Source organism: Mytilus galloprovincialis, chromosome 8, assembly GCF_965363235.1.
Source record: "Mytilus galloprovincialis chromosome 8, xbMytGall1.hap1.1, whole genome shotgun sequence".
Lineage (NCBI taxonomy): Eukaryota > Metazoa > Mollusca > Bivalvia > Mytilida > Mytilidae > Mytilus > Mytilus galloprovincialis.
Window position 1 is genome coordinate 21899018 of NC_134845.1, and position 20284 is coordinate 21919301.

The following is a 20284-nucleotide window of genomic DNA, read 5'->3' on the forward strand; positions in this document are numbered from 1 at the left end:
TTTCATAAACGTGTTCTATCAATGTAGCATGATCTGCATTCGTTTTTTCATTCGATAAAGGGGACGGGAACAGTTCACCCTGTATCTCAGCTTCCGATCGAGATGTTGTTGACCCTGGTAAATCACAATTCTGTAGTATCTCGGTACTTAAAACTTCTATTTCCGGGCCGATTTCCAGTCTTGAATTTGTCGTATCGATATGTGATACAGATAAAGCTTCGGTGGTTTCCCTCGAAAGTCTGCAAGTATCTTCTTTTTCAAACATTAGCACGTGATTATTGTTTATCACTTCAACCCCACGAAATTTATTTAATTTTTTGCTAGCTACATCTACTTCCGTCTGTAGCTCTGAGAGCATATTGAGAATATTTTTGCGTTTTCTTCCAATAAGAATAAGAAAAACAATGGATAATACAGATGGAATATAAATAGCAAATATAAATAATAGATTCATACCTATAATATTGTCAGTATGTTTAATATTGCAGAGATGTTCGTACGAAATATACTCCAAAACACCCCATCCGGTTAGTGGTAGTATTCCGACAAACAGAAACATAACACACAAACAAACAACGATAATTATTGAAACTTTATTTCTGCCTAGTGTTTTGTCATAAAGATCAGAGCCCGAAATCTTCATCCAACGTTCTATGAATATAATCAACTGTATATAAAATGTCATTAACAGACATCCGGTTACCAAATCGCCGCTTACGATGCACACAAAATCGGATAATATCCAATCTTTTGCAAAAGAAACAATAAGTGATGGGAATAAAATGAAGAAATACGCAACGAAGTCTAAAACTATGAGGCTTATTAAATATATCCTTCCTGATGATATTTCTAGTCGTTTTCTTCTAATAGCATGCACTAAAACAGAATTCAGTATTATTCCTATAATCAAAATTAGGAGAATTGTAACTCCGACAACAACAGGGAAAACATCATTTTCTAGCCAACGATAAAATGGTGATGTAAATGCTTCAAAGGGATCGGAAATACCCGATGTACCAGACGAATTACTTGACATTTTTGTATTATTATTCCTTGTCAAATTTTGAACATGATGATAAAACGGACATCCACAATATTTTTAGTTGCAATTTGCATACACACACAAACTTATAAAACGTTATAATTCCCTTATATTTACTATTTACAAGTATAGATCGAAATTGCACAATTATGTCCGACTGGTTTAAACACCCCAAATTAGCGATCTTTGTATAAAATATTGTAATAAATACCCACGGAGATAAGTATCCATAATACGTCGTACTTATTTATTTTGACAGTTATTAAAGTTCCAGATAATTCCAAAGATAAACAAACTGGCAACGTTTATTAGTCCCATAAAACGCGAATATAACTTTAACTTTTATAATTCTTTCTTTCAACTAGGTTATAAATATGTCAACTTTGTTAAAAATCATAAATTGCATTTTTTTTCTGTTCTGAGTGACATTTATACTACAGTACAAGTTGAAATTCAGTAAAACCAAGGATTCTCCTAATTCAAAAGTACAAATTGAATTCATTTATCTATCTAAGTAGAAAATATAATTCTAATTGATACTGTGTAATTAAATGCAGATTATGAGTGCAAATCCGAATTCCAATATCTACTTGTAGAAATTGTAATATCAATGTTGGCTACATTGTAGGAGGATCCTGGGCCTGTATGCATAAAGCTAGTTCATATTTGTTCCGAATCGGCAAATTTTCCAACATGTCCTACGATAAATTATAGGCTGGGCTTTTCCCTTGCAACATACGGGTATCCGCACAGAGAGCCAAACAGATAAAGGGAGATAACCAGTCTACGATTAATAAGTACTACTATTGGATAATCTTATATATCGTACTAAGTTATTGATAGGTTTCTGGATATTAATCAGAACAGTAAATTCAACACTGAACGCATTTTTGCAAAGTGACGGGAACAAAGACATACTTGAAGACTTTATTTTATGTTAATTTAAAAGGTTATCTATTTCATTTGGTTATACAGTAGGTAGACTGTTTCATATGTATTAACGTCTTCTCAAGCAAGCACGTGCAGCGTTCTAGATTAACAATGGCGGCAATCGGCTCAAAGCTGATATAACGTGTCTGGATATACTGATCCGCTTACAAATGCGGAGAGCTGTGTGAGCTATATAACATTACGAAAATGGGGTATGGTTATGAAATGACACAGATTTATGCAAATAAATATCCCCGTGCGGATATCAATAATGAATATAAAACCCATACCATATCAAAGTTAGCAATATTAGGTACCAACATGTATTGATCAAATGTTAACAATTCATACGATAATACCGACGGCCTAAATTATGTACTAAACAATCGTAAAAAAAGAATAATTGATATAACATCAAGTTCAATCAACGTAAAACTAGTTCCTTTAAAAAATCCGATTTTGCGTGTAGGTTTAGTAAAACGTAATACTATCTTGTCATTTTCCGCGTTATAATAATTTACTTTCAAGATTATACGTGGTATATTTTCTTCTGTACGAGACACAACCATCCACAGCAATGATTCGATCGGATGAATACAATAATGTTTAAAAGAAACTTGTACAAAGGTTTAATGACTGTTGCTATCGCGTATGAAAAGTTTTTATGTGATTTTTTTCATATTAAATTGATGTCATGAACAGATTTTGGACACTATTGAAAATAATTAAGATTGGCTATAGAACCCAGTTTGTCACATAAAGTTAAAGTTCAGTCCTATATTTCTGCTTTCATTAATTTAACACATTCAAGAATACATAAGAATGTTTAATTATACATGTAGTTTCATAATTATTTTAGGGATATGAAATAAAAAGATAAAATAGAGAATAGAAATTGAGAATGTGCCAAAGAGACAACAAGCTGACCAATGAATAAAAAACAGCCGAAGGCTACCAAAGGGTCCTCAACACAGTGATAAAATCCCGAACCCGTATTGGACTTTACCTGGCCAAGTCCGATGTCAGAAAAGGTAACAAAAGAATTAAGCAAAATGACGATGATACATAAATTAACAAAGAACTACTAGCAGTTACTGACATGCCAGTTCCAGACATCAATTAAACTTATTGAAAGATTATGTCTTAATTATGTAAATATCAAACACAATCCCTCCCGTTAGGGGTTTAGTACAAATTATGTATCATACCATCATAAAATATATGTCTTTTTTTAGTATACATTACCCGCATCACGACATTTTTTTGCTTTATAAAGAATGTTACCATAAGAGATTGGGTGTGAATATTTATTTTAATACATATTATTTCTACAAAGAACATACTTTTCTTTGGCACTAGATGATCAACAAATGTACAATCAAGAATTTGTTTATTATTGCGGCCGACGGAGGTAAAAACATATAGATTAGATTACAGATAACAGGAAGCTTAAACCATGTTTTACTAGTAAGTAAGATGTTCTCCAAGAAGTACGTAGCATTTCGAATTATCGTCAAAATTAAGCTTCAGCCTCGTTAATAGTTAGGAATACATGTATACATCGTTTGCAAGGGAAAACTCCAGTTCGACTGGGAGTGAGAGTGACGGGTATCAATGGTGACTCGTATATTTATTCAGCAAATTACGTCTTTTACCTGGCATCTTTGCATTACAGCAAATTGAGTTGTAATGTCTATTCCATTTGAAAAGGTAAGCGATATTTTTTTTTATCTCTAATATTTAAATATAATACATTGGAATGATCAAAAGCAGGACAAATTCATTGTTAATTCACACGAAAGAAACTAATTTGGTAATTGCAATAAATCAATTTTATTCTTAATTTGACAATAAAACATTTTTTTAATTTCTATTCCAATAATTCAATATTTTTTCTGTCTATGAACAAATATCATTAAAAACTGTGGTGTACAATGATTAACCCACGTAGCGTGTCATATTAAAGTGAGCACCACTTTTTTAAGGTTATTTCGAATAGACAAAAAAAATAATACAGTCATTTCTAATAATTTAATTATAAATTACATTAAAAAAATTAAAGGAGTAAATCATAAAGAAAACACGTTGATAACTTCAAGGTCACATGACAAATCTATGTCTGTGAGGTGATAGACTAAAACACTTTCAGTCAATCAGAAGACGTGTAACATCCAGAATAAAATCATTTAGATATAACATCATAGTAAATGTACTTCATCAGGGCACTCACTTCATGTATAATAAATAAGACGAATGTAGAGTAATTAAATTCAGATTCATCATGTTTATTGTAGTGATGCTTCTTCTTCTTTCAGTAACTTCCTCCTGTGGTTAGGAGCACATCAATTTCTTGATTATTCGCTCGGCTTCTATTACACGGTCTTATATAGCTAAAACTACTTTGTTATTTTACATTAATAAAACGCAATTGCATATATTATAAGACGATGGGCTTATATTACACGGACGATATTAAAAGTTATTCACTTTGATACCTCGTTAAAAATAGTATAAAAATCTAAAATGTCACCGATTCACTTAATGACATTAGTAAAACCGTGGTCTGACACTATTAAATATCTGCATGTCTCTATATTCAGAACAACATCAGCTACCACTCTGATACAGGAATTGTCTGTATATTACGTATATTATTATTAACAACAACGTATTCCTAAGTACATCTATATCTCAACTGTCCTCTATATACTTCTCACTTGTAACTGATCTTTATGTACGCCACTATTTTGTGCTCTGAAAAGGATTGAAAGAAAGCTAAATTCCATGTGAAGAATAATGAATGTTTATATTATGATAGAGCATTGATCTGAGTTAACCTCTGTTGATGTAATTTATCACACAGATTCCTAGAAATTGTTTCAACCATATTTAAAAAAATTGTTGTCGTTTGGAAGTATAGAACTCACTAGTTTTCTGCAGTCAACAATGAATTGGCTTAATGTTTCCCTATTTTGAAAATTTGTTTTCCACTGATCAATCCCAATTTTATTTATAACAGCCTGTTTTAATGGGACATAATAGTCCTACGGACCCCTTCCAGAGATGGACATCTACATGTAGTTAGGAAATGTAGAAGGTTTTCTTCCTCAAGTTTGAAAAGCGGGCAAATTGGGTTTGTACTTCCTATATTAAATTTAGCTTTGGATGCTTGTAAAAGGTAGGTCCCAGTTAGTATTCTAGCTTTTGTTATGACTTTCTGCGTATCCCCCGGAGTTTCTATTGCTGTTTTCCAGATTGGATGTATTTCTCCTACATTGATAATTGGATGATGCTTATAAACATCATACTAGTAAATGCACACCGTTCATAAGTTATTTCAATCAATCTCTAAAGCAGAAATACTTGTTGATAACATTTCTTTGAACTATTGTTAATTTGTATGATCTATTTATTGTAATATTTATGATCTATTTATTTGTTATATTTCATGATTGAAAAAAAAATGAATTGTGATCACTAAAATGAGTTGTGCTGCTTAGTCTATTTAAAAAGGTTCTAAGATGCGACTCCCGACTTCGCTGCCAAGCCAGGTCAACACAACTATACATTTAGTCACCACGAGAAGTCCACAACTACCACAATAACTTCCCGAAAAAAGGAAACAGACCGTCGGTAAACGATCACATTACTCTCATGTCATTAGTTTTAGCCTTTTTATATGTTTATACATTGTATATTATATGTTACCGGCTTTTTCTAAATTTAGGCGTTTTGAAAAATAACTAAACATAAACGTGCATGCCTAGTCATTTTCTTAAATACCATAAATTTCAAATGAAATTAAACAATTTGCCTGTTCAGTTTCAGGTAAATTGTATAAATATGATAGACATAAAATATATATTAAGTATAGCTTGAAAAGTTATGAAATGGTGATTAGAATAAAGATTGTTCTAACAAAATTGTAGCTCGCGGGTAAATTTGAGGTTTTTATAGTTTAATGTCCAATACTAGAACTCCTGTCGTATAGAAAAACTATTTGATCTATTTTAGAGGGCCATATACAATGACAGATGGGTATATTGTTCTAACAACATAACAAAGATTTATAAAACCAATCAATTAAAAATCAGACAAGTGTTATATGGAAAAGAGAAAAATATGAAACTATTTTGAACATAATCAAGATAATCATTGGAAATAAAAGAACATCCTTGGAATTATTGACAGTTGCAAAGGTATGTTTATTTATGATGCCATTTATTCATAACACACATTAGAAAAAAAATATAGAGGCTTCTAGAAGCCTCAACTGCTTACTTTGCAAAAGCAATTACACTAAAAATCTGATGCATTCAAGGAATCAATATTCTAACAAATACATGTTATATCGGTCAAAATGAAATGAAATTTGATTCGTAAAATCATTAGTTTATGAAAATCTCATCTATTATTCATATTTAATATACATAATTTGTTTTCCATTTAGTAGCCGTTGAAATTGTAATTGATTGTAATACCTTGGGAAAGGTCAAATAGTTTATGTATAATATATGAACCACAAACTTGTGCTTAATGTATTGTCTATTGAATGGAATATCGTGAAAACATAAAACATACATGTTTGCTTAGAATGCATACTTAATAACTAAGAAGTGTTTTTTTTTCTGATTAAAAACAGAAAACCGAGATGCGTTACAAAAGAGAATCGCCGTACAAATTTACAGAATACATTTTCTTGACGTCGGTTCCAGAATATCTGAATGACATTGTTGGACCGATTATTTCCTATACAGCTATCTTATCTAACATTGTTGTCATTATCATTCTTTTTCACAAAACTTTGAGAACACCGTCTTCAGTTTTAATGCAGGGACTTGCGTTGTCAGATGCTCTTACAGCACTATTCTCGTACGGATTAGAGCCATTTTTGTTTAAAAGCTACATCAGAGATGAATATGCTGAACACATAGGAAAAACAGTTATTTATTTTCCAATATGCAAATTACATCATTACAAACTAATAATGGTAGATCTATTTCATTTATCATCCGTTTTGTTGACAACAGCTTTAGGAATTCAAAAGTTCGTAGCTATCAAGTGGCCAATTTGGAGCTACATCAATGTAAAAAGGAGGGAAATGTTAGCAGTAGTTGTTGTGATATTTGCTATTTTTGTCGGATTGCATATTCCTAAATTTCTTGTAGCAGATTTCAGACGGGGAGAGTTCGACGCAAACGAATGTAAAGTAGCAGCTAAATCAGAATCACTTTTGAATTACAGTTTTATATATTACTCTTCAATGACCGCAATATTTTTACTTTTAGCATCGGTTATTATGCTTTTCACGTCTATATTTATCATATGGTCTCTTATACGTGAAAGAAATATTCAAAGCACCAGTAGTGCAAATTTACAGAACATTAGAAGGAGATCATCTAGGTTAATTGCTGTTGTAACAGTGACATTTCTCGTTATTGAGTTTCCTAGAATATGCATGTTTGGGATAATGCAGCTTTTTTCTGAGAAGGATTCTCATAGCAGTCAACTCCTTGTTGATCCAAGTACACAATTTATGATTTCAGCCTTTGTAGTTTTTAAAATGGAGGTAAATGATATAGACGTACTGTTAAAGCTGAAGCTGGTTATTGAAATAACAAGACTGTTGGTAGTAATTGCTTGCTTATCAAACTTCATAATATATGTTATAATGAGTAAACAAATACGTTGTGTTCTCAAAAGCAAGCTTGGATTCTGTAAACATAGACACATCATCTCTGAGCCAGCAGTGTCTTCGTGCTTTTCGGTAAATAGTATGTAAGATCATACTATTCAAAATGTATTGCATGTCACGTGATTTGTATCTTTTCTTTTCCCGTTTATTAAAATTAAAATATTTAACTGATTGCACAGGATTAATCTACTTTAATTCTCTGATAATTCAAAGACTTATAGAACGTGTTTACATTCATTGCACCAGACCCGTTTGAATTGGACAAATATTTGTTTTGGCTGTCAAACGTTCGATACATAAAACAATTGCAAGAATATAATAACATCAATTGTGCATGTTGTACAATGTTACTACACCAGTTAAGCATTTCAACAACAAATATTTATTGGCCGAAATACTCAAGGTCAAATCATTTGAAAATCCAAAATCAACTCCGAAAAGGGATGAGGCCATTTTCATTTCACAATGTCATGTGTATGGATTAAGCTTGTGATATGTCAATGATGAAATTAGACATGGTTGCAATTATAAGTAATCTTTAATACAAACGAAGCGCCCTTTTTAACAAAAGACTCATAATTCAGGACACGGGTCAAAACTACGAACCTTTAATAATGCATAACATTTATTGACAGATTATGGGCAGATTTCGTTCATAGTGTATTAATTTACGTTTTTTGATTGAGTTAAGCCTGCCAATTGATATTTTATCGTGTGTTTTTCTATGTTTTGATGTAATGCTATTGTTTCAGAAAAAGGGAGAAGGTTTGGTACCATTAAAACGTTTGATCCCGCTGCAAATGTTTGCACCTGTCCTAAGTCAGGAATCTGATGTACAGTAGTTGTCGTTTGTTATAATATGTATTTTGAACGTGTTTCTCGTTTCTCGTTTTTTATATAGATTAGACCGTTGGTTTTCTCGTTTGAATGGTTTTACACTAGTAATTTTGGGGCCCTTTATAGCTTGTTGTTCGGTGTGAGCCAAGGCTCCGTGTTGAAGGCCGTACATTGACCTATAATGATTTACTTTTTTAAATTGTTATTTTGATGGAGAGTTGTCTCATTGACACTCACACCACATCTTCCTATATCTATTTGTTATTTTTTATATCGATGAAAGGTTGTGGAAAATTGAACAAATACAATATCACAACGTTTTTTAAGTTAGTATAGTTCCATTTATGTTAAAGTATAGTTTAAAGTGTGTATCAGTTCGTCACAGAGAGAGAGAGAGAGAGAGAGAGAGAGAGAGAGAGAGAGAGAGAGAGAGAGAGAGAGAGAGAGAGAGAGAGAGACACCCTACAACACAAATTGAAATGCGCTTATCAAATTGAGTTATCAATTATCATATCACAAAGATTTGACCCTTCAAAATCAGAAGTCGAAAATAAGCTGACAACGGCATGACAAAAGAAGAAATTTTCCAACTGTTAGCTAAACACGACATAGATAACTAAAGACCGAGCAACACGAACCCCACCAAAAATTGAGGTTGATCTCTGGTCCTCCGGAAGGATAGGCATATCATGCTTCATGTGGCATCCGTCGTATTGATAATGTAAGTTCAAGTACAAATCTAGCTACTTGTATACGTCTAACTTGCCACGTCATTTTCAAATTGTCCTTAGCACAACCCGTCCCCAATTCTTCTAATGTGACACATCGAATTAGATTTAATTGTGAATTTGTGTGCACATGCGCAACAAGACAAATGTCATATGTACACGTAGAGCATGGTACCATGCTTACCATCCAGGAACACTGGAGATCACCTCCAACTATTTTAGCGGAGTTCGTGTTGTTCAGTCGTTATTTTTCAATATATGCATTCTGTTTTGTATACAGTTGCATTGTTTGTCTTGATGTCGTTTTGCCTTTTTTCCTCTTGAGTTTGTCAGTTTGTATTTGACTCAAGAATTTGCTTATTAATTTGGTATCGTTCGCCTAATCAAATAGTCGTTCACTACTAGGGCCTCTAACTGTTACTCGATTCCGTCTCTCGAAAGTGTGAAATGCCATTCACCAACTATATTTAACGGGGTAACACCGTCAGCTTGTAGAGCGGAATGGTTGCTTTTCTTGATTGTTACGCCGATGTAACCCGCGGACGAAGCTTTTATCATACTCACCTCAGCACCCGTATCTAGTGTTAACTCAAGCGGGAAATGTTTATAAAATGCCTTAAAGTAAGGGGACTGTTTAGTGCTCACCCGTCTTAAAGCAGATACAACTCTAAGCTTACTAGGACCTACATTATCATTTAAAAATGAGACTTGTTCATTATCAACATTGTCCTCAGACTCACTATCACCTACTTCTGTACAATAAGATTGCCTAACTGTGGACATATATTGTTTGTCTTCATCAGGTAAATATTTACAAGTACTTAAAAAATGTTGGGACGGACGACCTGCTTGCTTACATAAAATACAACACTTTATTTGACGACCAGTTCTTATACTACCTGTCTTTTTTGCACTTCTGTCAAAATGTTTGTCTTTTATTGACGCCCGTAAAACCTTGGCATCAGTGGCTGAATGTATTTCGTCAAGTAAACTATCAAGTGCCTGTGAAATTTCAGGTTTCAAAGAAGCTAATGTTTTTGACCGTAACTGAGTTCCACATCGCTGCTTCACTAGGTTGGGCAAGTCACGATTAATAAGTCTTAACCAAGTTAGTACAATCAGGTTTTCCAAAGAAGGCGATAGTTCTTCGTCGGTTTCAGGAACCTCTCCGTGGTGATGAATATTGCCACCGGCACGAAGCGTATTGTCTTCAATAAAACTAGCCAATCGCTGAAATAAGTCCTCAGGACGCTCATTTGGTTCCAAAAAGATGCTATTAAAATCAAGAAAGTGTCCACCAGTAGACTGAAATCCGTAGTGTAGACGAATTGACTGCCAAATAGAATTAATTGATGTCGAATTTTTAATTATAGTGTTTCTTGAAATAATCGGACAGTAATTTGCTATTTGACCAAGCATAAGGTCCAAATGTGTGCACTTTTGGGCTGCTGATCGTAGGTAAGCTTCGGCAACCGCCTCGCTATCGTCAGCAATGCCACGTAAAGGATTGGCGTTGGTTTTCTTCAGCCATGTAAATCCATCAACAAGGAATGCTGCGAAGTTTTGATCAAGGGACAAGGTATATTGTAAGTTTTGTTTCCATGCTTCAAACGATGTTATTGTTTTAACTTTTGAAAGTGACCATTGTTTTGGAGCACGTGTGCCTGCCATTTTGTAAAGATCAGTTAAGTCCAACAATAGAAAATGTTGTCGTGTTAGTCAAAATAAATAACAAATTTTCCTGCTCACCTTTTACTTCTAGAGTGGAATAATGTTCAAATTGTTGAGTTATTTGAGATGTGGGTTTCTTAAACCGCTGCCGCCACACCAGTAAGCAGAGAAAACTATAACACATGTGATCATTAGAAAGGCTCATTTAATAATGAACATGAGTCGGTAAACAATAAAGGGAAATAACCCATCAATCATACATGTATAATCATGACACATGGAGTAAGGGAGATAATACAAATCAATACATGTGATATTCAATACAATACATTGGCGGTCAGTAAATTCCATATGGGGTGAGAGCGAAGCTCGAATACCTATATGGATTTTACTGACCCCATATATACCGTATTACGTCACTAGCACCACACTATGTAACGAATTTATCTTACCGACTATCTTAACGTGTAAGACTTGTGATCTATAAAAATGAGCAAGTCTTCAATACTGTTAGCATTAAGAAACTACTTCCATTGATCCTACAAGAATAGCTAACGATAACAACTTGTTAGATTTAAATGTGTTTAATGAATTTATTTCAATCTTAATCATCAATTTCTTCGTCTGTTGAAATCTTCCAAGATTTTTTCTCAGTTCCGTTTTGTTTTTATAAAGGGACGTAACACCACTAACCGTGTATGAAATAAGCCCCGCCTCCCTACTACCTAATATGGAATATAAAGGGACGTACTCCACTACTAACCGTGTATGAAATGAGCCCCGCCTTCCTACTAACCTAATATCAAATATACACGGTCTTCACGCGGACGCTTTTAACCAATCACATTCCTAGAAATGTATAGGAGGTAATATAAAGCCACATCCACAGTAATGATTCAATCGGATAAATAGAATAAGAAACTTGTACATATTAAGTATAATGATTATTGCTATCGCGTATAATAAGTTTTTATGTAATTTTTTTATGTTAAATTGATGTCATGAAAAGATTTTGGACACTATTGAAAATAATTAAGATTAGAGACAGAACACAGTTTGTCACATCAAGTTATAAAGTTCAATCCTATATTTCTGCTTTCATTAACACATTCAAGAATACATAAGAATGTTTAATTATACATGTAGTTTCATAATTATTTTAGGGATATGAAATAAAAAGATAAAATAGAGAATAGAAATTGGGAATGTGTCAAAGAGACAACAAGCTGACCAATGAGTAAAAACAGCCGAAGGCCACCAATGGGTCCTCAACACAGTGATAAAATCCCGAACCCGCATTGGACTTTACCTGGCCAAGTCCGATGTCAGAAAAGGTAACAAAAGAATTAAGCAAAATGACGATGATACATAAATTAACAAAGAACTATTAGCAGTTACTGACATGCCAGTTCCAGACATCAATTTAACTTATTGAAAGATTATGTCTTCATTATGTAAATATCAAACACAATCCCTTCCGTTAGGGGTTTAGTACAATGTATCATACCATCATAAAATATATGTCTTTTTTTAGTAGACATTACCCGTATCACAACATTTTGTTTGCTTTATAAAGAATGTTACCATAAGAGATTGGGTGTGAATATTTATTTTAATACATATTATTTGTACAAAGAACATACTTTTCCTTGGCACTAAATGATCAACAAATGTACAATCAAGAATTTGTTTATTATTGCGGCTGACGGAGGCAAGCAAACACATACAGATTAGGTTACAGATAACAGGAAGCTTAACCCATGTTATACTAGTAAGTAAGATGTTCTGCAAGAAGTACGTAGCATTTCGAATTATCGTCAAAAATAAGCTTCAGCCTCATTAATAGTTAGGAATACATGTATACATCGTTTGCAAGGGAAAACTCAAGTTCGACTGGGAGTGAGAGTGACGGATATCAATGATTACTCGTATATTTATTTAGCAAATTACGTCGTTTACCTGGCATCTTTGCATTACAGCAAATTGAGTTGTAATGTATATTCCATTTGAAAAGGTAAGCTAGATTTTTTTATCTCTAATATTTAAATATATACATTGGGATGATCAAAAGCAGGACAAATTTATTGTAAATTCACACGAAAGAAACTAATTTGGTAATTGCAATAAATCAATTTTATTCTTAATTTGACAATAAAACATTTTTTTAATTTCTATTCCAATAATTCAATATTTTTATGTCTATGAAGAAATATCATAAAAAACTGTGGTGTACAATGATTAACCCGCGTAGCGAGTCATATTAAAGTGAGCACCACGTTTTTTTTTAGGTTATTTCGAATACACAGGAAAATAATACAGTCATTTCTAATAATTTAATTATAAATTACATTAGAAAAAATTAAGGAGTAAATCATAAAGAAAACACGTTGATAACTTCAAGGTCACATGACAAATCTATGTCTATGAGGTGATAGACTAAAACACTTTCAGTCAAGAAGACGTGTAACATCCAGAATAAAATTATTTAGATATAACATCATAGTAAATGTATTTCATCAGGGCACTCACTTCATGTATAATAAATAAGACGAATGTAGAGTAATTAAATTCAGATGCATCATTTTATTGTATTGATGCTTCTTCTTCTTTCAGTAACTTCTTCCTGTGTTTGGGAGCACATCAATTTCTTGATTATTCGCTCGGCTTCTATTACACGGTCTTATAAAGCTAAAATCACTTTGTTATTTTACAATATAAAACGCAATTGCATATATTATAAGACGATGGGCTTATATTACACGGACGATATTAAAAGTTATTCACTTTGATACCTCGTTAAAAATAGTATAAAATCTAAAATGTCACTGAATCACTTTATGACATTAGTAAAACCGTGGTCTGACACTATTAAAAATATCTGCATGTCTCTATATTCAGAACATCAGCTACCACTCTGAAACAGCAATTGTCTGTATATTACGTATATTATTATTAACAACAACGTATTCCTAAGTACATCTATAGCTCAACTGTCCTCTATGTACTTCTCACTTCTAACTGATCTTTATGTACGCCACTATTTTGTGCTCTGAAAAGGATTGAAAGAAAGCTCAATTCCATGTGAAGAATAATGAATGTTTATATTATGATAGAGCATTGATCTCAGTTAACCTCTGTTGATGTAATTTATCACACAGATTCCTAGAAATTGTTTCAACCATATTTAAAACATTGTTGTCGTTTGGAAGTATAGAACCCACTAGTTTTCTGCAGTCAACAATTAATTGGCTTAATGTTTCCCTATTTTAAAAATTTGTTTTCCACTGATCAATCCCAATTTTATTTATAACATCCTGTTTTAATGGGGCATAAAAAGTCCTACGGACCCCTTCCAGAGATGGACATCTACATGTAGTTAGGAAATGTAGAAGGTTTTTTTCCTCAAGTTTGCAAAGCGGGCAAATTGGGTCTGTACTTCCTATATTAAATTTAGCTTTGAATGCTAGTAAAAGGTAAGTCCCAGTTAGTATTCTAGCTTTTGTTATGGCTTTCTTTGTATCCCCCGGAGTTTCTATTGCTGTTTTCCAGATTGGATGTATTTCTCCGATATTGATAATTGGATGATGCTTATAAACATCATACTAGTAAATGCACACCGTTTGTCAATCAATCTCTAAAGCAGAAATACCTGTTGATAACGTTTCTTTGAACTATTGTTAATTTGTATAATTTATGTATTGTTATATTTCATGATTGAAAAAAAAAGAATTGTGATTACCAAAATGCGTTGTGCTGCTTAGTCTATTTAAAAAGGTTCTAAGATGCGACTCCCGACTTCGCTGCCAAGCCAGTTCAACACAACTATACATTTAGTCACCACGAGAAGTCCACAACTACCACAATAACTTCCAGAAAAAAGGAAATAGACCGTCGGTAAACGATCACATTACTCTCATGTCATTAGTTTTAGCCTTTTTATATGTTTACTAGAACACACCCGTGATATCGCGGGTCCGTGACTGAATTAAAGTATATAACTATGCGCAAGCCTTATTGTATAGTATTGTCATCTGATAAATTCATGCCGATTATAAGACACACAGTTTTCTTGCTTTCAAATGTTTCTGTTTGAACCCGTCGAACTGGAACTTATCAATTATTGGTAATATTAATTATTTCGAAAACAAAAGGTCCTGGAATGGAGTATGTTTTGATCAACAGCATTGTCCTATATTAGTTATAAATAAAGTTGAATTTTTGATTCGCTGTTTTACGTTTTGCCCACTAACAAATTGAAAACTGTACCTATACGCCTTATTTTTTGTCCAGATTTTTAGTATTCGTATTGTTATCTTAGAAAGTCTTACTGATTGAAATACGACAATAGGTAACAATTTGACAATTTAGTAGTGTCAACCCTGTGATTATGACCCGTGTTTATAGCATATTAATCCTGAATACACCGTTTGGTGGTGCGCCTGTCAGATGCAGAACATACAGATAAGGTAATAGGTAACAGGTGAATATACTATTGGTGTCGGTATCGGACTCGACCCGGAACTTGTTAATTATTGGCAACATCAATTACGTGGAAAACAAAAGGGCCTGGAGTAGTGTAATTTTTAATCTACACCTTTGTACTATATTAGTGAATTCTTTGATTCGTCGTTTTTACGTGATGACGGCTGACAAATTGGACCTCGTAATTTTAGTATTACAGATACATTGTATATTATATGTTACCGGCTTTTTCTAAATTTAGGCGTTTGAAAAATAACTAAACATAAACGTGCATGCTAGTCATTTTCTTAAATACCATAAATTTCTAATGAAATTGAACAATTTGCCTGTTCAGTTTCAGGTAAATTGTATAAATATGATAGACATAAAATATATATTAAGTATAGCTTGAAAAGTTATGAAATATTGATAGCGGGTAAATTTGAGTTTTTTTTTAGTTTAATGTCTAAAACTAGAACTCCTGTCGTATAGGAAAACTATTTGATCTATTTTAGAGGGCCATGTACAATGACAGATGGGTATATTGTTCTAACAACATAACAAAGATTTATAAAACCAATCAATTGAAAATCAGACAAGCGTTATATGGAAAAGAGAAAAATATGAAACTATTTTAAAGCAAATCAAGATATAATCATTGGAAATAAAAGAACATCCTTGGAATTATTGACAGTTGCAAAGGTATGTTTATTTATGATGCCATTTATTCATAACACACATTAGAAAAAAAAATAGAGGCTTCTAGAAGCCTCAACTGCTTACTTTGCAAAAGCAATTACACTAAAAATCTGATGCATTCAAGGAATATTTCTAAGAAAGGTCCGGTCAAATAAAACAAGATCAAATATAATAAATTTGTTGACTACTTCTGTAAGATCTCGTGTAGTAAATCTCTTCATGTCTCCTCAAGGATTGTTCTGAATATCCATGATATATTTGCCACTGGACTGTAACAAATACATGTTATATCGGTCAAAATGAAACAAAATTTGATTCGTAAAATCAGCAATTAGATTATGAAAATCTCATCTATTATTCATATTTAATATACATAATTTGTTTTCCATTTAGTAGCCGTTGAAATTGTAATTGATTGTAATACCTTGGGAAAGGTCAAACAGTTTATGTATAATATATGAACCACAAACTTGTGCTTAATGTATTGTCTATTGAATGGAATATCGTGAAAACATAAAACATACATGTTTGCTTAGAATGCATACTTAATAACTAAGAAGTTGTTTTTTTCTGATTAAAAAACAGAAAACCGAGATGCGTTACAAAAGAGAATCGCCGTACAAATTTACAGAATACGTTTTCTTGACGCCGGTTCCAGAATATCTGAATGACATTGTTGGACCGATTATTTTCTATACAGCTATCTTATTTAACATTGTTGTCATTATCATTCTTTTTCACAAATCTTTGAGAACACCGTCTGCAGTTTTAATGCAGGGACTTGCGTTGTCGGATGCTCTTACAGCACTATTCTCTTATGGATTAGAGCCATTTTTGTTTAAAAGCTACATCAGAGATGAATATGCTAAACAAACAACAGTTATTTATTTTCCAATATGCAAGTTACATCATTACAAACTAATAATGATAGATCTATTTCATTTATCATCCGTTTTGTTGACAACAGCTTTAGGAATTCAAAAGTTCGTAGCTATCAAGTGGCCAATTTGGAGCTACATCAATGTAAAAAGGAGGGAAATGTTAGCAGTAGTTGTTGTGATATTTGCTATTTCTGTCGGATTGCATATTCCTAAATTTCTTGTAGCAGATTTCAGACGGGGAGAGTTCGACGCAAACAAATGTGAAATAGCAGCTAAATCAGAATCACTTTTGAATTACAGTTTTATATATTACTCTTCCATGACCGCAATATTTTTACTTTTAGCATCGGTTATTATGCTTTTCACGTCTATATTTATCATATGGTCTCTTATACGTGAAGGGAATATTCAAAGCACTAGAAGTGAAAATTTACAGAACATTAGAAGGAGATCATCTAGGTTAATTGCTGTTGTAACAGTGACGTTTCTCGTTATTGAGTTTCCTAGAATATGCATGTTTGGGATAATGCAGCTGTTTTCTGAGAAGGATTCTCATAGCAGTCAACTCCTTGTTGATCCAAGTACACAATTTATGATTTCAGCCTTTGTAGTTTTTAAAATCAAAGTTAAGGATATAGACGTATGGTTAAAGCTGAAGATGGTTATTGAAATAACAAGACTGTTGATAGTAATTGCCTGCATATCAAACTTTATAATATATGTTATAATGAGTAAACAAATACGTTGCGTTCTAAAAAGCAAGCTTGGATTCTGTAAAAATAGACACATCATCTCTGAACCAGCAGTGTCTTCGTGCTTTTCTGTAAATAGTATGTAAGATCATACAATTAAAAATGTTTTGTCACGTGATTTGTATCTTTTCACGTTTATTAAATAACTATTTGCACAGGGTTAATCTACGTTTGTCCTGTGATATTTCGAAGACCTATAGAACATATTTACGTATATTGCACCAGACTCGTTTGAATTAGACAACGAGAATATAATAACACCAATTGTGCATGTTGTACCTATGTTACTACACCAATAAAGTATTTCAACAACAAATGTTTCTTGGCCGATGCTCAAGGTCAAATCATTTGAAAAATCAAGACACAACTCCGAATTTGGTTTTGTCATGAGCTACACGACGGGTGACAGCTCATTAAAATCAGTACAGTCTGTCCTAATTAAGCAATCGTGTCAAATACTTTCAATGTAAGTAGAAATTCCCGATGAAGAACGCAAATTGCTTAACAGTTTGTCAGTAATTAACTAATCTTTATATTAAGTTTGCCCACTCGAAAAATCTAGCGTAAGTTATTTGAACATGAACATTATGAAAGTATTTTTTTTAATGCAAAGTAGTTCATGTGTAAATATCTATATATATACTATATGTAAATATAATGTGGTATGAGTGCCAAGGAGACAACTCTCTATCGATCCAAGTCATAATTTGTACAAGTAAACCATTAAAGGTCAAAGAACGGACTTCAACACAGAGCCTTGTCTCACACAGAACAGCAAGCTATTCAAAGGGCCCCACTAATGACTAGTGTAAACTATTCAAACAGGAAAACAATCGGTCTTATCTAGGTAAAAAAAACCACGAAACTCTCACTGGTATGAACCACACCATGCGACAAACGACAACCACTGACCAACAGGTTCCTGAATTAGGGCAGATGAAAACAAACGCAGCGGGTTTAAATTTTTAACAGGCGCCAACTTTACCTGAAATGATAGTCTAACATCAAAACATAGAAAGACAATTATGTCTATATACATGTTCCATGCGATATAGATTGGTAATGAAACATTTCTTGCATGCCGTGGCTAACTTTCTGTTCACATAAGACACTTTGATGTCACTTTCCAGTGGTTACTGTGTTTATGTACTCGCAAACTGTATTTTTCATGGTATCTGTAAAAGTGTTCCAAAACCCTCGTTCAGTTGTATGAGATAACGATAATGGGTTGTTGCACACCATACAACCAGCAAAACCGTCTACAAGAACAGAAATCGACTACTCGCCTTCCTTTCCTTCCTGTTTTGTTTTATTTGACAAAGGACAAATCGGACAAATCCTATGTGACTGCTCAGGGCGGACAGGGTTTGTTGTCTGATGAACCCTAGCCTGAGGGACAGACGAATTAAAACCGAAACAATGATCTTTGACTAAATGATTTTGGGTTCTTCGCATTACTACCGTCTACGTTTTGTAAGCAGGCTGAAATTGTTTTTTATTCAATTTGTCTTGAATTCATTACAACTTGGCTCACAGCCAACTAGCACCACTCCATATTCGCTAGACAAGAGGGTACGATCCTCTCCGCTCCTCCTCCCCCTGGCAGGGTAAGCCAACATGTGTGTCAACAATATTGCGCCACTTTTCGGTTAATTAATGTCCCGCCCTTTCCGAATAAATTATTCTTTACCAATGATAGCACTTGAACACTCTTTAGTGTGGATGTGAAACATTGTAGCGTCTATAGTTTACAAACATTATGAAGCAAGACACGAAAATATACGCTGACATTCCGACAACACATGTGCAAGAAACATACACAGAAACGTCTACTAGTTGATAAAGAACATATAAATTGTCACTAAATATTGTCCTATGTTTTTTTTGTTGGGGTGGATAGACTTGTTGTTGTTTACCTACATTTTTTACTTTTACACGCTATCAAGCTTTAGGCGCTTTTAGATGGGATGCATCCAATAAAAATCATTGCCTCGTGGATCTAAAATTCTCTCTTAATCCGCCAAGGGTGGAAGAGAGGGGAGTGAATCGTCTGCCTTGGCTTGCGAAGAAGGCACTACTCAAACATTATCACTTATTATTACAACTTTCATCACGCTATCAAACTCGCAACCCTAGAAAAATAACATTTTCGTAGACATGTGTTTAACCATTAGATTTTTTTGATTTTTTTTTTTATCTTTCCTACTTTCTCGAAGCGCCCGTTTCACACAGAGACAGATCTTGAGAGTTTTAGATTGTCTTTACTCAGTTATGTCCTCTGTTCTTGAAGCACCCGTATCACTAAGAGACAGGAGTTGACTCGCACCTTTCGAAACATGAGGAAATACTAAAAATTAGCAAAACGGAGATATGTTTTGATGATCATTAATGTTCTAGGTTGTCTTCATCTTCTCTAAGTTATTTTCTCCGTTCTAGCATCACCGAGACAGTAGCTTCTAATTTGGACATTACTATATGTACTCCAATGAAAGAAAAACTTATAAACTAATCAAGCTATCAACATAATGCATCAGTGCATAAAACAGTTTGAGAAACACGAACCCAAGCTGTAGAAAACTTAACTCGCG